The sequence below is a fragment of the Humulus lupulus genome, chromosome 2 (genome assembly GCF_963169125.1).
Source record: "Humulus lupulus chromosome 2, drHumLupu1.1, whole genome shotgun sequence".
Lineage (NCBI taxonomy): Eukaryota > Viridiplantae > Streptophyta > Magnoliopsida > Rosales > Cannabaceae > Humulus > Humulus lupulus.
In genome coordinates this window covers 243,944,531-243,966,960 of record NC_084794.1, presented here as the reverse complement: position 1 = coordinate 243,966,960, position 22,430 = coordinate 243,944,531, and the positions used below count along the sequence as shown (strand labels likewise).

General features: G+C 41.7%; 1 non-coding gene across 1 annotated transcript; it reads right to left on the bottom strand.

Moving 5' to 3' along the window:
• Positions 1-2,151: 2,151 nt before the first annotated feature.
• LOC133820794 (small nucleolar RNA R71) lies at positions 2,152-2,258 on the bottom strand. Its single transcript, XR_009887194.1, has one exon. It is a non-coding gene; the product is annotated as a small nucleolar RNA R71 (small nucleolar RNA).
• Between the last annotated feature and the right edge of the window lie 20,172 nt (positions 2,259-22,430).

Genomic DNA, 22,430 nt, shown 5'->3' with positions numbered 1-22,430 from the left:
CTGAATTGTGTGTTTGCTTGTGGATTATTGGAATGAAGTTTTGGCAAGGTTAAACTTAGGAATCTGTGGATTTAAGCTTGGAGCTGGGTTTGAAAGCATTTCAGGGTCTAATTCTAGCTTGAGGTAAGAATTCCATGCCTTTCTGAAGTTTATATTCTGGTGTGGTTTAAGTTTTCTGGAGGTTGGTTTAAACCTTGTGAGGTGTGGTTTAAGTTTTTGTGAGTTTTAAGCCACTTTGTGATTTTGGGTTTGATTGAGTGTTTTAGTTTGTTGCTGGTATTTCTGAGTTGCTATACTGCTTATTTGAGGTTTTAGGCCAAATTGGGACTTGGGTATACTTTGGTAGTGATTTGGATGAGTTTTGGTTCGGGAAAAATGTTGGGAAAAACCCAGTTTTTTGGGTTCGCGTATGAGTGTCGCAGCCCTGTTCTTTCGTGCCGCTGTGCTGGGTTGAATCAGGACAGGGGAGCACTGCTGGGTGCCGTGGCCCCTATAGGGCAGTGCCGCGGCGCTAGACCCTTTTTAGGATAGGGGAATTTGTGTTTCTAGGGTTTTGGCTCAGAGGGCTCGGGGAACGCTTCAGCCACCTTGTGTGGGGAAATGGGAGGTCCCAAGAGCACGGGATTGGTTTCGGGGTACAATTGTGAATTGGTTAGTAACGAGAGTGTTACTTGTGTGTTGTGACTAGGTTTTCAGCAAGGCTCAGGTTAGAGGACTGTGCTAGGGATTTTGGTGCTCAAGAAGCTCTGGACACAAGTAAGAAAATTGTTTGTACCCGTAGAGCTATGTGGTGTGTTATACTGTGTGTATTGTTTATGGTTTGCTATGTCATATATGTGAATGTGACTGATCGGCAAGAGCCAGGAGCAGCAAGAGCTGGGAGCGGCAAAAGTCGGGAGAGGCAAGAGCCGGGATTGGCAAGAGCTGGGAGTGGCAATAGCCGGGAGTGGCAGAAGCCAGGAGAGGTAAGAGCTGGGATCGGTAAGAGCCGGGAGCAGCAAGGGGCAGAGAACAGTATTGAGCACGTGGAGTGCAACCCGTTAGGGCGAGACCCTCCTAAGATGCCGGAGTCATCCTCTTGGTGCAAACCGCAAACCCAGGGCTTGGAAAAGCACTTGGGACGGCATGGCCGCTATGTGTTTGGCTTGTTGACTGCTTCATTATATGCTGTTGTAACACTGAACTGCAGCGATATTATACTACTAAGATGTTAAGCTATTGTGCTTATGTGTTGATATGTTGCTATGATGCTATGTTGATGTACCTATGTGCTACGATATTGCTATGATGTGATGCTGTTGTGCTACTGTGCCATTGCGTATTCTAATAACATTTTATAGGTGGTTTATTGCCATGAATTAAGTTTTTATTGGTTGGGATAAATTATACTATGTTGTGCTTTAAGGTTCTCTTGTTGGGCCTTGGCTCACGGGTGCTCTTGTGGTGCAGGTAAGGGCAAGGAAAAGACCAAACAACCATGAGTTAGAGGGCATGGAGCGGTGCGTGCATGTTTGGCCTATCTGGCCGCACGGTTGGGGTATTGTGAGGAGCTGGTCATGAACATTGATTTTGTCACCTAGGTCGACTGTAAAGTAACTTTTTTAGTTGTAAATATGTTTTTAAACGATATTTTTGGGATCCCAATGTAACCTTTTTCATGATCTAAAAGAACGACTGACTTTTTACACCAAAATCTTATTAAACAAGTTTACATTTTAATTAACTACACATTTTAACCTAAAACCTCGATTAGCGAGTGATTAGCATGTTTCAAACTCACTTAGTAACGGCTCTGGGGAAGTAGGGCATTACAACCTCCATCCTACTCGCACTTCCACGCCTTCATGCATTATATTCTCTCCAAATAAGCTCGCGTTAGACTTTAAACTTGGCATGATTCTACTATTGCCCACATTTCATGGAATGGAAAATGAAAGCCCATATGTGCATATTAGAGAGTTTGAGGAGGTAGTAGCCATGTTCTATAACCGAGTTGAAAATGTCGATTCTGTGCGACTAAAATTCTTCCCCTTCTCCTTGAAGGACGAAGCCAAAAGATGGTTATACTCTTTGAGACCTAGGTCTATTGGAACATGGGAGGAACTGACCAAATCTTTCTTTCTGTAACACTTCCCTACCCATAAGACCAATAGTCTAAAATGACAGATTTCCACATTTTTCTAAAAGAACAATGAAACGTTCTGTCAAGTTTGGGAAATATTCAAGGATTTGTTGAATCAGTGCCCGCACCATGGCTATGAGAACTAGCGTTTGGTCAGTTACTTCTATGAAGGCCTCACGAGTCGTGATCGCCAATTCGTAGAAATGCTATGCAATGGTGAATTCCTCGAAAAAGAGCCGGACGATGCTCTTTAATATCTCGAAGAAACCGCAATAAAATCTCACACCTGAAATGGTCCAAATGCTTTTGATAGCACCAACCGACATAAAACATCTGGGATCTATCAACTTCGAGAAAATGATAGTGTTAAGGCCCAACTCAAAGCTTTGAAAAAGAAGTTTGAGGTCTTAATGACGAAAAATGGCAAAAATTGCTTTGTTTGTGGAGGGATAGAGCATTTAGCTAAGGATTACTTAGGTTTAGGGTGTTTATGAGGAGCAATGCAATGTCTTAGGGCGTATAACAAGCCATTCTCCTATACGTACAACTCTAGTTGGAGAAACCACCCAAATTTTAGTTGGGTTGGATGCTACACGTAGCAGTGAAGCTTCTCAGAGCTCCTCCACAAGATCCAGAGATTTTCAGAGTAAAGCATGGTTTGTGGTCAGATCATGTGTATCTCATCGGTGTGTGGATATTGTTGCCTCAACTTGGAGCATGACATCATACCCGTAGGACATGGAGAATGGATAATGGCCCATAGAGGTCCTAGTAATGGTGTGGTAGCTCCACAATGCCTCAGGAAACTCCTCGGGCAAGGCATTTTTCGCCTGCTCAAACTTTTTTTCAAAGTGGCCTTAAGCGTCTCGTTGATCGCTTTCATTGGCCTGTTTACTTGCAAATGGGCTACAGAGGAAAAACTCTTCATAACTTCGTGCCTTTGACAAAAATTTGTGAATAGTTCTCTGTCCAATTGTAGGCCGTTGTCAGAGACTATCTTCCTCTGAAGCCCATAGCGGCAAATGATGTTTTTAATCACAAAGTCCAGCGCCTTCTTGGAAGTGATTGTAGCGAGAGGTTCATCCTCAACCCACTTCGCGAAGTGGTCGACTGCCACAATAGCATACTTCACTCCTCCCTTTCCCATGGGCAAGGACCTGATAAGGTTAATGCCCCAACTGCCAAGGGCCACAGACTTGTCATCTGCATGAGCTCATTCGGTGGAGCTCGAGGTATGTTGTGGTAGCGTTGGCACTTGTCGCACTTCTTGACATAGTCCATTGCGTAACTATTCGTTGTAGGCCAAAAGTACCCTTGTCTTAGGATTTTCTTGGCGAGGCTCTGCCCCACAGCGTGATCCCCGCAATATCCCTCATGGACTTCTTTAAGGATGTGTTCTTGCTTGGATACACACCAGAAAAGGGGCAGTGAATATCCTTGCATGTACAGCTTACTGTCCATGATCACATACCGAGCCACCTGGTAAAGAAACTTCTGAGCTGTTTTTCTGTCCTGCAGTAAATCTCCAATGATAAGGTACTTCACAATAGTTTTCATCTAACCGTCCTTGAGTTGGACCAATTCTACCTACTCGAGAGCTTAGATGCTTGGAGCACCAAAATAAGATATTAGGACCACATTGATCAACTCAACATCCTTAGTGGTAGAAAGCTTGGCTAGGGCATTGGCCTTCGAATTTTGTTCCCTTGGCACCTGTCAGATGGTTAATTTCATGAAGTTGTGCAGTATTTCATGGGTCTTAGCTAGATAGGAGGCCATCTTTGTCCCCCGGGCCTGATACTCTCTGAGGACCTGATTCACCATGAGCTGAGAATCACTGAAAATTCTGAGGCCTTCAGCTTTAAGTTCTAGGGCCACTCGGAGTCTGGAAATGAGTGCCCCATACTCAGCTTCATTGTTCAAGGCATCGAATCCAAACCTCAAAGCACGGTGAACCCTGTGCCCTTCTGTGGATACCAAGAAAAGGCTTGCTCGGACTCTGTTCTTATTGGAGGACCAATCTACATACAGCTTCAATGCAGCCCAACTACTGGGGCTTCCCTCGGTCCCTCATGCGTTCCTGTTCACTTGGCAATAAAATCTACCAGTGCCTATCTCTTGATGGCAGTTCTCGGGTGGTAAGTGATGTCGAACTGGCTCAGTTCGATTGCCCACTTGAGGAGTCTCTCGGAGGACTCCATTTTCTGGAGGACTTCAAGGGCTGGTTAGTGAGGACTCTGATGGGATGCGCCTGGAAGTAAGGCCTTAGCTTTCGAGAAGCTACCATCAGGCAGAATGTCAGCTTTTCCATTAGTGGATATCTGGACTTCACTTCGAGGAGTCTTTTACTCACGTAGTAGAAATAATGTTGGACCCAGCCTTCCTTGCGGACCAGGGCGGCAGTAATGGCATTCTCGGAGACATCCATGTAGAGGAGTAACGGCTCTCCATCTACGGGCTTAGAAACAATTGGTGGGTTAACCATGTGCGCCTTTAGAAGTTGCAATGCCTTCTCGCATTCCTTTGCCCACTTGAATATTTGACCTCCTCGAAAGATGTTGAAGAAAGGGGTGCACTTATTAGTCACCTTCAAGATGAAACGACCCAGAGTTGCAATCTTTCCTATTAAGATTTGCACATCCTTATGCTTTTTGGGGGGTGGCATTTCTATCAGGGCCCTGATCTTGTTGGGGTTTGCTTTCATTCCTCAGGCGTTGACTATGAAGCATAGGAACTTCCCAGAGGCATCAACAACAAAATGAAGCATGAACTTGATTTTCAAATAACAAAAAGTAAAAACATTCAACAATGTATTAACAATCCACAAATTAGTTTAAAACATTCAACACTGTCATCAACAACAAAATTTTCTTTAAGTATTCAAGTAGTCTTAAATATTCAACATATTGAAAAGTTACTACTTTCAGCACAAAATATTCTACCTCTTGCCACCTGACGGTCCAAGATCAAACATGCAAACAAGTGCAATGCTAATAAGTATGCCAACATATAATGCATTCAATCATGGTCCGAATAAGAACTTCCTGATATTCATCATCACATAACAATGCTAATAAGTTAAGAGATATTTGTGTTATCTCAATGGAAAATAAATAATACTATTACAACTCTATGCACAAACACAATAGACAAGGTAATTGATTAAATAAGATTACAACTTAATAATCAAAATACAACTAAATGTAGAAATAAGAGGAATAAGAAAATTATAAGAACTACAACTCTAAAACAAAGGATACAAATAAATATGTAAATAGAAAATAGAAGAAGAGAAGACAAAAGCAATAGTAGAAAAAATAACAAGAACAAAGAAGTAAAACACTCTCACTCACACAACCAAAGTGAAGAGAATTGAGGATCACCAACTTGAACAAGGTTTACAACCTTTTCCCAAAAGCTTACTTCCCCCTATCTCAAGCACTAAGGGATTTCTCAATATTGGAAATAACTCTCTGGAATAATCAAGTATTTTGGTGTATTTCTAGACAAGTGTTCTAGTGGATAGAAATAGAGTTGTCTTACAAGTGAGCATTAGGCTTCTACTTATAGAGTTTTGAGATAACTTTTGAATTTTAAATTCCAACAACCCCCATGGTTGTTACCAATGTTTAATCGGATGTTTGTGGAATTAAAATAGAGATTTGGGAGTTACTTGGGGTGTTAGAACCGTTCGAATTGGAAAAAACTGAAAAAACAAATTGGCTGTCAGCCTCACTAGCCGTGGCCAGGACTATCAGTGGCCACGTCCACTGGCCTTTGTCCCCCTGGCCGCGGCTAGGGAAAGTCAGTGGCCGCGGCCACAGGCCATTTTCAGCACAAAATGCCATTTTTCCAAAACATTCCAAAACGTCCCAAATCATTTCCCACATGATTTTGTAACCTCCAAACACCTAATGGGAGTTAAAAACATGTCTCCAACAAACATATTTTATAATGGCTTTGTGAAATCCAATCTCAAATGTGTAACATACAATCTACACATTATTGGGTAATATTTGGGAATTACAAATTTGTAACTGATTTTGTAACTCCAAAATATTTCACATTTGGGCACACACATGTGTCCGATTTTGTGACTCTCAATAATATGTTACAAGGTGTGACAAATCATATTTGTGTGACAAATCACATTTTGTCACATTATTTAATCTAACATTATATTATATGAAATAATATAACATTCCCCCACTAGATTAAATAATCACTTTTTGTAACACTTATTTAATCAATCAAACATTATATTAAAATATAATATTCCCCCACTTGATTAAATAATCACTCTCTATAGAAACCTTTGCATTGGTGCATAAAGTAAAATGTCTTTCGACTTGAATTTTACCTTAGTGTAATTATCGTCGCTTTCACTGTGGTTTGATTGATTATCTCTTTGATTAATGCTAACAGCTTTTTATTTTTTTTCTCTGATCGCAGGGGATTCTGACGTGAGTACCGGTTAGTGCCACTCGGAGGAGATGGTCTCCAAGCACGCTGAAGAGATCAAGTCGGCCGAGGAAAGGCTCACCGAGCAGCATTAAGTGGTCGAGGCCAATCATGTTGAGGAGTTGGGAGCAGCTGAGGTTAAGATCGCCAAGCTCGAGGAGGAACTGAAGAAGAAGGAGGAGTCAGTTGCCAGAATCACTGCCTCCAAGGAGAGGTATAAGGAGGCCTCGCTGATAAACTATCAAGAAGCCAACAAGCTTCAAACGGAGTTGGAGATCAGCCATAAAGAAACTGCCGACCGCGAGGAGACCAACGCCTGCAACCTAGATAAGTATGAGGGAGCAGCGTTCCAGTGCTTCTATATGTTTTGGAAAAGCAACCCCAAGGCGGACTTTACCTATTTACCAGACCATATAAGGCAGGCTAAGCTGGCGAAGTGTATTGCTCGCCTGGAAGAGGACGAGAAGGCTCAGGGATCCCCTGAGATATCTTTAGCAATAGGCATTAAGGGCGTAAATGAAGATGCTGGGGCCATAGTCGACCAACAGCCACAAGAGCCTCAGTAGGATCCTTCTGCTACTTCATAATAATTTTTTTTATTTTAATTTGTAACTTAGGACACATGAACTCCGGTTCGTGATGTCAAGACAATTTATTGCTACACGGGCAGTTTTTCCTTTTAATTGACAATTACATCCGAGCAGCAACTGCTCGCGGTGTATGGGATTTTACTTTTGATATTATAATATTTGCACTTTATTATAACATATGTTCACATGACCGAACTTAGCATAGCACTTTGTTTTGATTTAACAAAATTTAAACAAAATTTTGAAAAATACTCTAAGTACCGTAGCATGCTTTCCCTTATTTTGCTCGTGTGTTTACATATACCTATTGATATGATTTGCTTACTTAGTACCTTATATGCCCCCAAGTGATTGAGGAGCTTAAGGTCCTCGGTCACTTGCCTTGACCAAGACCTGTTCGAACATTACTGCTCGTAATAAATACTTAAAAAAATGATAATAGAGCAAAACAACACACGTAATGAGCAAATACTTGTAATAAATACAATAATTGGCAAGAATAACTGGCTGCGCACAATTCCTTTTATTTCTTGTAATAAATGGACAATCGTGTCTGTACGAGTGATCAAACATTTGATCTTACACTTATAAGTGATTAGTCATATAGCTGATTAACCCTTGTTCATAAACTTGTAAAAAGTGGAATTAATACAAGCCAATTATTTAAAAAGAACTGTTTATTGATAATACTTGCGCAGGTGTTCTCCATTCGAATAACGAGGAATGAGATCTCCATTTAAGCGAGCAAGTTTATAGATGCTTGGTTGAAGGACTTCTTCGATTTGGTATGGCCCTTCCCAGTTAGGTCCAAGCACTCCAGCAGCTTGATCATGGGTGTTGAGGAAAACTCTTCTAAGTACCGAATCTCCCGCATTAAACTTTCTTTCACGTACTTTAGAGTTGAAATACCGAGCGACCTTTTGCTAGTAAGCTGCTACTCAGAGTTGAGATTGCTTGCGCCTTTCATCGACCAAATCCAAAGATTCCATCAATAATTGACTATTAACGTCTTGATTGTATGCCAACCGTCGATGCAATGGCAGATCTAATTCAACAGGAAACATAGCTTCATACCCATAGGCCAAGGAAAATGGAGTATGACCTATTGCTGTTCGGTGGGATGTTCTATACGACCAAAGGACTTCAGGTAACTATTCTGGCCATGTTCCCTTTACTTCTTCGATCCTTTTCTTCAATGTATCCTTCAGTGTCTTGTTGATAGCCTCAACCTATCCGTTTGCCTATGGATGAGCTACTGAAGAAAAACTCTTTATAATCCCATTACTGTCGCAAAAATCTGTGAACAGATCGCTGTCAAACTGTGTGCCATTATCTGAGACAATTTTTCTTAGCAACCCATAGCGACACACAATGTTCTTGACCACAAAATCCAGAACCTTCTTGGTCGTTATTGTTGCAAGTGGCTCAGCTTCGGCCCACTTCATGAAGTAATCAACAGCAACCACGACATACTTGACGTTGCCTTTTCTCGTGGGCAAAGACCTGATCTTTTCTATCCCCCATACTATGAATGGCCAAGGGCTTTGCATCTGTTTTAGCTCATTAGGGGCTGCTCGCGGTATCTTGGAGAATCTTTGGCACTTGTCACACTTTCGAAAAAAATCCATAGAGTCTTCATTCATCGTTGGCCAGAAGTATCCTTGCCTAAAATCTTTTTCGATAAACTCTGCCCCTCGGCATGATCCCCGCAGAAACCTTCATGGACTTCTCACATTAATTCTTTGGATTTTTCCTTTCTAACACACCTTAAGAGTGGCATTGAGTACCCCCTTCTGTATAAAATTTCATCGACCAGGAGGAACCAAATCGATTGCCTCTGGAGGGCTCTTGCTTTGTTTCTGTTTGTCGGCAGTACTCCATGCTTCAAGTACTCGATGAAAGGTGCCATCCACATGTCTATTGCTTGGATTACTAGAGGACTCTTCTGCTTGGATGCTCGGTGCGGACAATCGTTCAACATGCACTATATTTAAGGTGTCAGCTTCCTTTGCACTTGCTAACTTGGCCAAAGCATCAGTGTTTGAGTTCTGGTCGCGAGGTACCTGCTGGAGAGTATATTTTTCAAATTTTGCCAACAAATCCTTTGCTTTGTTTAAATAAGCAACCATCTTCAGACCCTGGGCTTGATATTCTCCAGTTATTTGATTAACCACTAACTGAGAGTCACTATAGATTTCAAGCGACTATATGTTCATATCCTTGGCTAATCTTAATCCTGCGAGCAAAGCTTCGTACTCGGCTTCGTTATTGGACGTTGTGAAGTCGAATCTGATTGCACAGTGGAATCAATGTCCTTCAGGCGTGACTAAAATCATACCTGCTCCAGCGTTGTGCTCGTTAGAAGAGCCATCTAGGAACAACTTCCAAGAGGGAGTTTGGCTTTGAGGTTCAGGCTCTTCTGTCAGCTCAATGTCCTGGAGCCCAGTAAGTTCTGCGAAAAAATCTACTAGAGCTTGTCCCTTCACAGCTGCTCGTGGCAAGTAAGAAGTATCGAATTGTCCAATTTCAACAGCCCATTTCAATAATTGACCAGCTGCTTCCGGTTTTTGTAGGACTTGCCGTAGTGGCTGGTCGGTGAGTACTGCGATGGGGTGAGCTTGGAAGTATGGTTGCAGCTTTTTGGAGGCTAAGATCAAGCAATAGGCTAATTTCTCAATTGGAGGATATCGCAGTTCTGCCCCTATTAGCCTCTTTCTTATATAATACACAACTTTTTGCACATGTTCTCATCTCTTACCAAGACAGCACTAGCAGCATATTCTGTGATCGCCAAATAGATGAACAAAGTTTCCTTTTCAATCGGCTTTGATAAAATCGGTGGTTGCGACATATGAGACTTTAGGGACTGGAAAGCCTACTCGCACTCTTCTTTCCACTCGAATTTATTATTGCCCCTAAGTAGATTAAAAAGTGGGACGCACTTGTCCGTAGATTTGGAGATAAATCTACTTAAAGCGGCAATCCTCCCAATTAAGCTTTGAACATCTTTTATCTTTGTTGGCGACTTAATCTTGACTAGGGCCTTGATTTTTTTGGGATTAGCTTCGATACCTCATGAGTTCACTATAAATCCCAAGAATTTCCCTGATCCAACTCCGAAGGAACACTTAAGAGGATTCCACTTCATATGATATTTGTTTAAGACATTGAAGCACTCTTGCAGGTCCCCGATGTGTTCTTCTGCCTTCTTCGACTTAACCAGCATGTCATCAACATATACCTCCATGTTTACACCCATCAGCTCTTTGAACATGTGATTGAATAGTCGCTGGTAAGTCACACCAGCGTTTTTCAAACCGAAAGGCATTACTTTGTAACAGTAAAGCCCTGTATCGGTTTGAAAGCTAGTGTGATCCTCATCAGGTGGGTGCATACTGATCTGATTGTACCCAGAGTATGCATCCATGAATGATAGGATCTCGTGCCTTGAAGTGGCATCGACCAGCTGGTCAATCCTTGGGAGTGGGAAACAATCCTTTGGGCACGCTTTATTGAGGTCTGTGAAATCCACGCATGTTGTCCACTTGCCATTTCTCTTGGGAACCAGTAAGGGATTAGAGACCCACGAAGGATAAAACGCTACCTTGATGAATCTGTTCTCCTTTAGCTTTTCAACTTCTTCTTTTAATGCTTTCAATCTATCTTTGTCGAGCAGCCTCTTTTTCCGTTGTACTGGTGGAAAACTTTTATCTATGTTCAAGACATGGCTGATAATTGCTGGGTCAATCCCAACCATATCTTTGTGCGACCAGGCAAAGACCTCCTAGTTCTTCTTCAAAAATTCCCCCAGTTTTTGTTTTGTTGCTGTCTCTAAGTTTTTACCGACTTTCACAACCCTGGTCGAATCTAACTCATCGAGTTGGACCTCCTTGAGGTCCTCAACCGCTCCTACATCTTCCTCAAAATCCCCAAAGCGAGGATCTAAATCCCTATCCTCGCTTTGGGAAACACCCTATTTGGCGACGTGCTCACCTGATTGGGTTTGTATCTCATTGGCCAATTGCAACCCTTTTTCGACTCCTTCCCTCGATCCACCCTTTTTTGCCTTAGTAATCGAGGAATTGTAGCATTCCCTCGTTTCTCGTTGGTTTCTCAACACGCATCCTATCCCCGCGTCAGTTGGAAACTTCATGGCGAGGTGCCAGACCGAGGTTACGGCTCGCATGTCAACTAAAATAGGCCTTCCAATCACAACATTATATGCAGAAGGAAAATCAACTACTATTAAGAGTAGTGAGTAATGTCATGTTCGCAGGTGCAGTTCCTACTATGACTGGAAGCCTGATTGACCCTGTTGGCGTGAGCCCTTTGCCAGAAAAACCATAAATGGTTTGGTTGCATGGCTCCAAATCCTTCACTGACAACTTTATCCTTTCCAAAGAAGACTTGTACAGAATATTTATTGAGCTCCCTGTGTCCACTAACACCCGCTTAACCATCATATTGGCGATTTGGACGTCCACGACCAGAGGGTCTGAATGAAGGAACTGAACATGTTGAACATCAAGCTCAGAGAAAGTTATCAGTTCTTCCTCTGTTCGAGCTTTCTTGGGAGTTCGCTCCTCCACATTCAGCATTTCAATGTCCTGGTCGTGGCAAAAGGTCCGGGCATATCGCTCTCTTGCCTTCCCACTATCTCCTGCAAGGTGTGGGCCACCACAGATAGTTACCAATGTACCCGTCATAGGAGCTGGCTGTGAAGGGGGCGAGCGTTGGTGTACAAGTGCCTGCTCATTGCCTCATTGAGCCTCTCGCTGAGAACCTCCAGTGGCTCATACATATCTCCTCAGGTGTCCTTGTCTGATAAGGAACTAAATTTCATCTTTCAGCTGGTTGCACTCATTGGTGTCATAACCATATTCGTTGTGAAAAGGACAAAACTTGGTTGTATCTCTCTTAGAGATATCTTTCCTTATCGGTGCTGGTCGCTTGTAAGGGACATTGGTACTGGTCGCCTGGTACAACTTCGCCCTGCTTTCGACTAGGGCCGTGTAATTGGTGAATCTTGGCCCGTATCTATTACCCTCAAGGCGTTTATTCTCAGACGTCGATGGCTCGTTGTTTGCCCTTTTCCCACCATTTTTCCTATTGTTTTTGCCGTTGCCATTGGGTTTATCTGACCCGTTGCCTACTTTAGCGGGATCTTCCTTCGGCCCCTTGTCTCTTGCAGGCGACTTCCCTTCATTAGCAATCGCCACTTCGAGCTTAATGTACCGGTCTGCTCGATCTAGGAATTCTTGGGTACTCTTCACCCCATTCTTCCTTAAATTGTTCTAGAGGGGTGAGTGGCGCACACTCCAATAGTAAGTGCCATCATTTTCCCCTCATTGCCAACTGTCTTAGCTCCAGCTGCCGCGCACATAAAAAGTTGGACATATTCCTTTAAGGACTCTCCCTCCTTCTGCGTATCTTGATCAGTTGGTTGGCTTTAGTCGGATGTACTCGACCAGCGTAGAATTGCTCGTAGAACTCCTTTATGAACATCTCCTATGACACTATGCTAGCAGGAGGGAATTTGAAAAACCACTCCTGAGTAGTATCGGATAAGGTGGCCGGAAAGATTCTGCAGTGAGCATCATCCGACACCTTCTGGATGTCCATCTGCATCTCGAATTTATTCACATGAGATACTAGGTCCCCATATCCATCGAAGTTGGGCAATACTAGCATCTTAAATTTGCTTGGGGTTTCTACCATCGCTATTCTTTATATGAATGGAGTGCCTCTTCTCCGACCATACTCGATGTGGGATGTTCGGCTTCCCACTAATTGCTGGACGGCTTGATTCAGCGCATCGATCTGGGCCTGTACAACTTCTGGTATCACTGGGGTGACTGGTACTGGAGGAACGTACTCAACGTGCCTGCCTCGCCTATCGTTGAGCACATCCCTCAAGTCATCATCTCTACGCCTTTGCTCGCTAGCGCCCAATCGATCAAAGACGTTAGGTTGCCTAGGCTGCCCCCCATCGTTCTGGCTCGCAGGCCTATTCTCCCTTGGTGGGGGATTCTGTTCTCCACCCCTCTCTCCTGTCTTCGACCAGCTTTTCCTCTGCCAGAATCAGCATCATTGTAGTCATGGCCATCCCTGAAATGCGATCAGTTATGTCACGACCTACTGATCGCACTATCACCTCCTCTTGTTGGCATGTCCCGAGCGTTAGGGGGAGGCCTATGTTGGTCGATGGGTCCCCGGGACTTATTATGTCGTGGGGGGCCCCTGACCACAGATCCTGACTCGACTTGTCTTCTGCTAGTAGAAGGACGCTGTCTCCTGTTCGGTGGATTCGGTTCCTCAGCAGTTTGGCGTCTAGGGCTTCGGGGAGGCTGTCCGGCCCTATTCTGCCTTTGATGCTGGGGATTATCTCGACCAGCACGAGAAGGTGGTTTCTGCTCAGGATTTTGAAATGGAATATCCTGTTGAGAAGCAGGAGGTTGCTCTGGCCACTGAGGGCTTTCCGGCTGAGGTGGAGGACTTGTGTTTGGGTCATGTTGTGGTGGTACACTTGGTGGCTGATTCGGTTGAGAAGTTGGTGCAGGTTGTCCCCGGGCCAACTGAATGCTTGCTTCCAGGGCGGCAGTGGCATCTCTTTGTCGGCGGTCCATTTCAGCCTACCGCTCATTCAACTCTTGACGTTGATGATCAATTTCCCTTTGTTGCAACGCAATCATCTCAGCCACATTCTCTTGATTAGCTCTCAGATTGGCTAACTCCTCCTGCAACACGATCAGTGTTGTCCTCAAGATCTCAGAATCCATTTCCTCCTCTTCAAATTCCAACTGTGGCTCATCTTCAGCCACATTTTATGGAGGAGGCTGGGTTGATGTGGCACCAGAAGTCTGTTCTGTCTTCCTGGATGTTTTCGCCATTTGATCTTATTGAAAGTCTTGAATTCGTCTCTCAATGAAAGCACCAAAATGTTGACCCTCGAATTGGTCAATGACACGGAGTTAGATAAATGGTATAAAATAAGATGAAAATAAGAAGAAATCCAGATGAAAAGATAAACTACACAAACAATTTATAGTGGTTCGACCCCAATAGATTGGTAATAACCTACGTCCACTTAGTGTTCTTATTGATGTAGTATTCCAAGAACAGTGATCAATGAACTAGTGTTCACGAGTTTCAATAAATCTCAGATAAATATAATTGTGGTGGATAACAACACTCTTTTTCTCTCTTAGAATCTCTCAGCTCAAGCGTTCTCAAGCTAAATGTTTGAAAGTCAAAAGTCCCATCTCTTGAGCCTTTTGATTCTTATTTATAGGCTCAAGGAGGTCTACATGGGCCAATGGGCCTTAGTCATACTTAATATATGCGTATCTAAATAATAATGAAACTTACAATTAATACATAATTACAAGATTGCATATTTGAAGGAAATAACTGAGTATATGTGACCAGGCTGGTCGCCCATAATTATGATACTTGATAAGCCAATGATCTCTTGGTCGATGGCCGAGTAGGATACACTCACTTAAAACTGCCACGTGCATCCCACGTGTAGATCATTCCTGCCACATCATCAGGTAGTTTGTTTTTAGGTAAACAATAGGCATGTCAAAACTACTAAATTATCATGCTTTATAAAATCTCAAAACATAATTTTCATATCAATGTAATACTAGCTCACCTATAGCATATACATATAAATTTTATAGTCCCTATATTATGAAAATCATGTCAAAAGTTCACTTCTAAGGATCACACATTAACTTTCACAAAACAATGTGTCAACTATGTCACAATGTATCCATATTGTGTTAACATGATAACAACTACACACTTATTTATATAAGTTTCCTTATTTCTATCACCACATGAGAGCCACTAGATCTTTTAAGATAGACAAAGAAGAATATTACCTTATCTTACCATCTTTTCACAAGATCTCTATGATTTCTCCTTCCATTGAAACAAACAAGGGTTATAAGCTTTTGATTATTAGAGATATTTGTGTTGTCTCAATGGAAAATAAGAAATACTATTACAACTCTATGCAAAAATACAATAGACAAGGTAATTGATTAAATAAGATTACAACTCAATAATCAAAATACAAGTAAATGTAGAAATAAGAGGAAGAAGAAAATTATAAGAACTACAACTCTAAAACAAAGGATACAAATAAATATGTAAATATAAAATAAAAGAAGAGAAGACAAAAGCAATAGTAGAAAAAATAACAAGAACAAAGAAGTAAAACGTTCTCACTCACACAACCAAAGTGAAGACATTGGGGATCACCAACTTGAACAAGGTTTACAACCTTTGCCCAAAAACTTATTTCCCCTATCTCAAGCACTAAGGGATTCTCTCAATATTGGAAATAGCTCTCTGGAATAATCAAACATTTTGGTGTAACTCTAACCAAGTGTCTAGTGGATAGAAATAGAGTTGTCTTACAAGTGAGCATTAGGCTCCTATTTATATATTTTTGAGATACCCTTTGAATTTCAAATTCAACCAACCCCCATGGCAATTACCAATGTTTAATTGGATGTTTATGGAATTAAAATAGAGATTTGGGAGTTACTTGGGGTGTTAGAACCGTTCAAATTGGAAAAAACTGAAAAAACAAATTGGTTGTCAGCCTCACTGGCCGCGGCCACTGGCCTCTGTCCTCCAGGCCGTGGCCAGGGAAAGTCAGTGGCCGAGGCCACAGGCCATTTTCAGCACAAAATATCATTTTTCCAAAACATCCCAAATCCTTTCCCACATGATTTTGTAACCTCTAAACACCTAATGGGAGTTGAAACATGTCTCCAACAAACATATTTCGTAATGGCTTTGTGAAATCCAATCTCAAATGTGTAACATACAATCTACACATTATTGGGTAATATTTGGGAGTTACAAATTTGTAACTGATTTTGTAACTCCAAAATATGTCATATTTGGGCACACACATGTGTCCAATTTTGTGACTCTCAATAATATGTTACAAGGTGTGACAAATAACATTTTGTCATATAATTTAATCTAACATTATATTATATTTAATAATATAATAATTAGCATTTCTGGCATTCATAAGAAATTAACGATGTAAATATGCATGTTCAAGCATTTATACATGTATAGAAATGCTAATAAGCATGTTCATTTGCATTCACAAGCAATAACAATGCTAATAAGCATATTCTTTATCATTCATGCAATAGTCAAGGGCCAGACCTTATCATATATCCCATGCTCCCTAATCAGGCATGTAGATAAGGCATTTATATCCAATTTAAGCAGTTAAACATGTAACCACATAAATAGTTACCGTGGCAGCTCTAATACTAAGTTGTAATGTCGTCCTAATCCAGGATAGTTACACTGTGTACTTTAAATAGTGTAAGATGCTAGTCAAGTCGTTTGGTCGTAAACGTGTAACTAAGGTTAATGTCAAGGGTTAGGGTTAAAATTTTTGGTCAAAGGAACTGTTGACTTTTAATTAAAAATTTTAATACATACATGGGATCCCAAAATATTACAAACAAATGTTTAAAAGGGGTATATACAAGTCAAAAGTACAAGCAATCGGCCTAAGAGGCAAAATAAGAGATACGACCCTAGTTCCTCTAAGATATCCTCGATCGTGGTGGACGAGCAACCGCATATGTACACGCTGCCACCCAAGCTCTCCAACTTATGGCTGGTCAAGCTTTCCTTTTCCCTTACCTGCACCACATAGCACCATTGAGCCAAGGCTCAGCAAGAAAACTTAAACATGTGCATGAACAGTAAATACAGATTCCAAATACTTATCTAGCATGCCCATCAGTAATAACGTACTCATGCATGTGTGCAATTACAAATAAATGATCATTGGATCATTTTGGGACCCGCTGCCCTGAATAGTTGACCAGAGAGTCAACCTTGGGCCCTATGCTTTAGCTATGTGACCATAGAGTCACCTAGGGCCCTTGCCCTTAGCTCTGAGTAACTAGCCATGGAGCCAGCCAAGCGCTTTGTTTTCCAACGAACATAGTGTCGGCCAACGTAATAGTACGTTCCTGATTGGGCCTAAGCCTTTCGACCAGCGCCCTATTGCCGCCCTTGACTAATAAGTCAAGTCCTGAACCAGGTATGCAGATACAGATACATATACAGATACAGATAAGCATACTTTAGACAATATAAGTATGCATACACATTAATTATATAACACCATCAATAAAATGCAAACATAGTAATAACCAAGTTCCTTAATGGGGCTAACCCCTAACTACGCATACCATGCAAACAATCATATAACACTTAGCTAGAATCTGTGTATTCAAGTATGTTTAATCAACAAGCACAAACTTTACTTAATCACGTTCATTCTCAGGGGCCCAAGCCCTAATCACATATATCACGTATTGGGTGCAGTTTTCTTACCTTAGGTCTGAATGCAAAGTATAATAGGAATGACCCTCAAGCACGATCCCGGTTCCGAGCCCCTAGCGATAAATTAGTCACAACCATAATATAGAATCTCATCAATAATGATCAATTAAAGGCTTCCAGATTGAGTCTTAGCCTCCGGGACATCGAATTCTACTAATTCGGGTAGTAGAATCGATCCTAAGCCCTTAGGTTTAAGTTCCCGTTACTCAAGACCTAAGGTGGCCAAAGATGCGCAGGTGGGCCACGACTTGACCTCAAGGGTCACGGCGTGCCTCCTAGAACTGAGAGCCCATCCTGCATGGAGACAAGACGTAGGCCACAACTTGCCTCTGAGGGTCGCGGCGAGCCTCCGAAACAGAAGCCCCACCTAGCCCTAGGTTCGCATAGGTCGCGACACCCTAAGAACAAGGCCACGACTCGACCCTACGAACCCAGAATTCCCTATTTTTTCTTTAGCCAAACTCAACCAAAAACTGCCCCAAATCATACCCAAAACCAGAACTAAATCCTAGTACAACTTTAACATCAAACCAGCATCAAAACCTTAGCTTAACACACTCAAAACTCCACCCAAAACTCAAATCCATAACCTTGAGCCTCAAAGCTCAAGAACATCCAAACCAAAACAAAATTAAATGGAAAAATAGAGTCTATAGCTTACCTCAACCGTGCATTAAATCCTCCTAGCTGCAACTAATCCAATCCTAGATTCAAGCCTTCAATTTCCCAAGTTTTCAGCCTATAATCTCCTTAGTTCCTCAAGAAATTCCATCAAAATTGAGAGAGAGAAAGAGAGAGAGGGAGAGGGAGAGACAGAGAGTCAATTGGGAGAGGAGAGGGCTGAGTGTTCAAGTGCTTTTTTTAGTCTTTTGTTGTGTGTGGTTTACTTAAGGTTTAAGTAACCTTAAGCAAATCTCAAGGCTTGGGATACAAAAAAATCCCCGAGGGAAAATGGTCAAGATCCTCGATATTCCCTCATAATCTCAGTAACTCCAAATATATCCTCAAATTTATATTCCTGTTACCCGATAACCCAGTAATGTACTAGTTACCCAAAATACCCCTTGACTCGCCCCGAGTCGGGTATTGGGTCCCATTGTGACTTTCCCGCTAACTTGCTCCCTAGGATCGTCTCGTGTCGAGTAACCCATATCAACCCACATAATAATGTGGTCTCTCATATATATCACATATATGCACATATATACAATTATGCCCATAACATGTCAAATTATGAAAATTATCTTTCTAATAAGAAACAGGCCCACATGCATATTTAATACACCTAAACATGCATTTCTAGTCATATTATCATATAACTCACATAATCACATAATTACACACAAATATATCTCACATAAATCCCATTATAAAATACTCAAAGGTTATAATGGCCTTACTGATTCCTGATATTCTGTCTTGACCTGCTAACAGGTTAAGAACTTTACCACACATCCCATTACATCCCTCTCCATCTCAGGCCACCACTATGAAACTTTCATATCCTGTTACATTTCCATGATGCCTGAATGAAAAGAATAAAATAATAACATGAGATTCATCCATAATCTCCCAGCTAATCTCAAAGTCCATCGGATCCCAAGTCCGATCTCTATACCATAATTAATTCATATATTTCACTGTACAACTCTTAGCTAATCCAGCTAAAGCTTTCCATTCAATCTTTCCTATCTGTGACTCACTTAACCATCTTTCCTTTTTATCTTCCTTGAGATAAAAATCTCAAACAATAAACTGGTCACTTGGCCCACCAGGAACTCTACTCAAGTTCTGGTCAGATCCTTTAATCAACATATTGCATAGGCAATCACTTTTCTCTATTACTGGGATGTCATAACAATCCACTAACTGATCCTGGTCTATAAAAGACCCAGAACACTTTCCCAAGGCACCTGAAACATCTTTACCACCCATGGACACTCCTGCCCCCAATGCACTCTTCACCCTGGCAAATCTCTGCAGAGAAAATACCACAATGTCATCGTCCAAGACGATCACAAATCCCATTAAAATAAACCTTTGAATGCACCATTCATCTGATTCACAAAAACTTAGCATTAAACCAATTCTCAAGACATATTCAGCACTTGCAGTGCTCTAATCTCATATCAACATAATCCTTTATATAATTTCCTTTCTCTGATCTCTAACTGGTCCTAACCAGATCCAAGATCCACCTTAAAGAATCCCATCTTACTCGGCAACTAAACTTTTAATTCTTATAACTCCGCTGAGCCACTCAAAATAGTGTTTACATCTGATTCCATCTCTGGCACTAGTCCAACCACCATTCTAGTCTGTTTTCATAAAAAGAAGCCCTGTCAGACCACCTGGAAACACATTCAAAATCCACAGACTAATCCAGTCTGTCCTAATCTCACTAGCACAATCTAGGTGGTATCCACCACACTAGCTAAAAGTTCCATGCACCTCCTTGCAACAAAACTCTAGCTCTCACCACAGGTATCATAAGCATAAAGAACCATACACCATGCCAACTATCACAAGGCTTTCCACTCTCAAGCCCAAGAGTTACTATACTTTCCTTGTCATTTAGGATTACTCCATAATTACTTAACCAATCCATACCCTGAATCAAACCAATGCCTGTCATAACCAGCTTTACCAAGATCACTGATGAGTCATTTCCATAACCCAACTCATCTCTTAAGTTTCCAATACCATATTGCATTTCCATCACAACATAACCATGTGATCATCGTATCATCCTTATACTTCCATATATGAAACAAACAAAAGGACAGCATGGCACCAAAACCAATCAGTATAACTTAGAAATTAAAACTAGAAAACTAACCTGCCACCCCTGAGGAACTAGTCTCAGTCTCAAACTCTGACTGTCCTGGAATAAACACTCGAGTTGGAATCGAGCTGTCTATCCTCTTTTGCTCAAGCTCTCTTAGCCTTGGGAAATTCTTCTTGAAATTCCCAACCATGCCACAAGCAAAACATGACCTTGCTCGGCATTCTCCCAAATGACGCCTCTTGCACCGCGTGCATATTGGACGAGTCTTCCAACTTTCATTCTTATTTGCTTCAATGAGGGGAGATACCACTATCTAAGCTCCATGCTCCCTGGCACTCTTCTTCTCAACTATTATGCTTTCAACAATAAGAGCCTTCTCTACCACCTGAGCATAGGTAGAGACTTCATGCACTGGGGCAACTCCAATGCCCTGAGCTATTCCAGGATTCAACCCCTGAATAAACTTTTCCTTCTGAGCTATATCTGTGGGTACCATGTCAAAGGCAAACTTGGTCAACCCATCAAATTTAGTAACATACTCGGTCACTGATGCCTTTCCTTGAACAAGATTCAGAAACTCATTCATCTTAGCAGTCTTGGCTACAACACAATAATATTTCTCATTAAATAGCTGTCTAAATTCTTTCCAATCCATCACAGCTGTGTCTCGTGTCTGGGACACTACCTCCCACCACGTCCGGGCATCCTCCCGCAATACATATGTAGCACAGATCACCCTATCGTGACCCACTAGTCCCATACTATCAAGAATGGAACTGATCATGCCCATCCATTGCTCAGCTCTGAATGGATCTAGGCCTCCCTCGAAGACTGAAGGGTAAAACTTCAGGAATCTTCCACAAAGGAATTCCCATCCATTTTCAACCCTAGGCTGAGCTAAAGCTGATGCCACTCCTGGCATAGCAGAGGAAGAGGTGCTCCCCAACAGACTCCGCTGTTGCTTCAAATATCTAATCTCTTCCTCATGCCTCTGCAATCTTAATTGCAAATCTGTAAGCATCTGCTGAAAATTCATGGGAGCAGATGAAGAACTGATACCTTGGCTGTAACTCCCAGCCCCTGTATAACCATCACCAGGCCTCATAATCTGCCTTGGATGTAAATCTGTTGATTGAATCTGCAGTTAATAAGTTGACCCATTAATCACAATAAGCATATCAAGGGCTTTCCCCCATGGGATAAATATTACCACACCACAATCATTAACCCCTTGCAGTGCTAAAAACATGCCCATGGCATTCATACATTACTCATAATCCCTGCTCTTCAATATTCAAACCATGCCTCCAACTCCAGCATGCAAATATCACAATTAAATAGATTCATAGAGCAGGCAATCATATGATCACAATCATATATATATATTCACGGAGCATATAATCATATATTCAAGAGCCAAGCTCTATCAGAATCTCATGCTCCCTAATACAATGTGCAGGTAAAACATTTACATTCTATTTAAGCAGCTATGCACATAACTACAGAAATAGTTACCATTCTATGAGTGAAGCTATCTTCAGTGATGAGTGTACATGCCCAGCTTGTCTTCAGGAACCATAAACCTTGGCTCGCTTTGATACCAATTTGTAATGCCCTAAACTCCAAGGACTGTTACGGTGTGCCTTGTAAACAGTGCTAAACTCGCTAATCGAGTCATTTGGCCAAAATCGTGTGCTAAGTATGATTAGCAGTTTAGGGATTAAAAACTCTGGTTAAGATGTAACGTTTCATTAGAACGTTTAATATATAGGTTGGGATCCCAAAATTATAATTTCAGAGTCTATTACAAGAAAATATTTACAACAGGCCGTTCTATGCGGCAAAACAGGGTTTAACCCTAGTTCCTTCTCAACCTCGGCCGTGGTGGACGAGCATCTGCATATGTACACCTCATCACCTAAGCTCTCCTACTCAAGGATGGTCCAACTTTCTTTTGCCTCTACCTGCACCACATAGCACCCGTGAGCCAAAGCCCATCAAGAAAACACAATATAACATGATATAATATCAACAGTGATTGTATTACTTATTCAGGACCAACAGT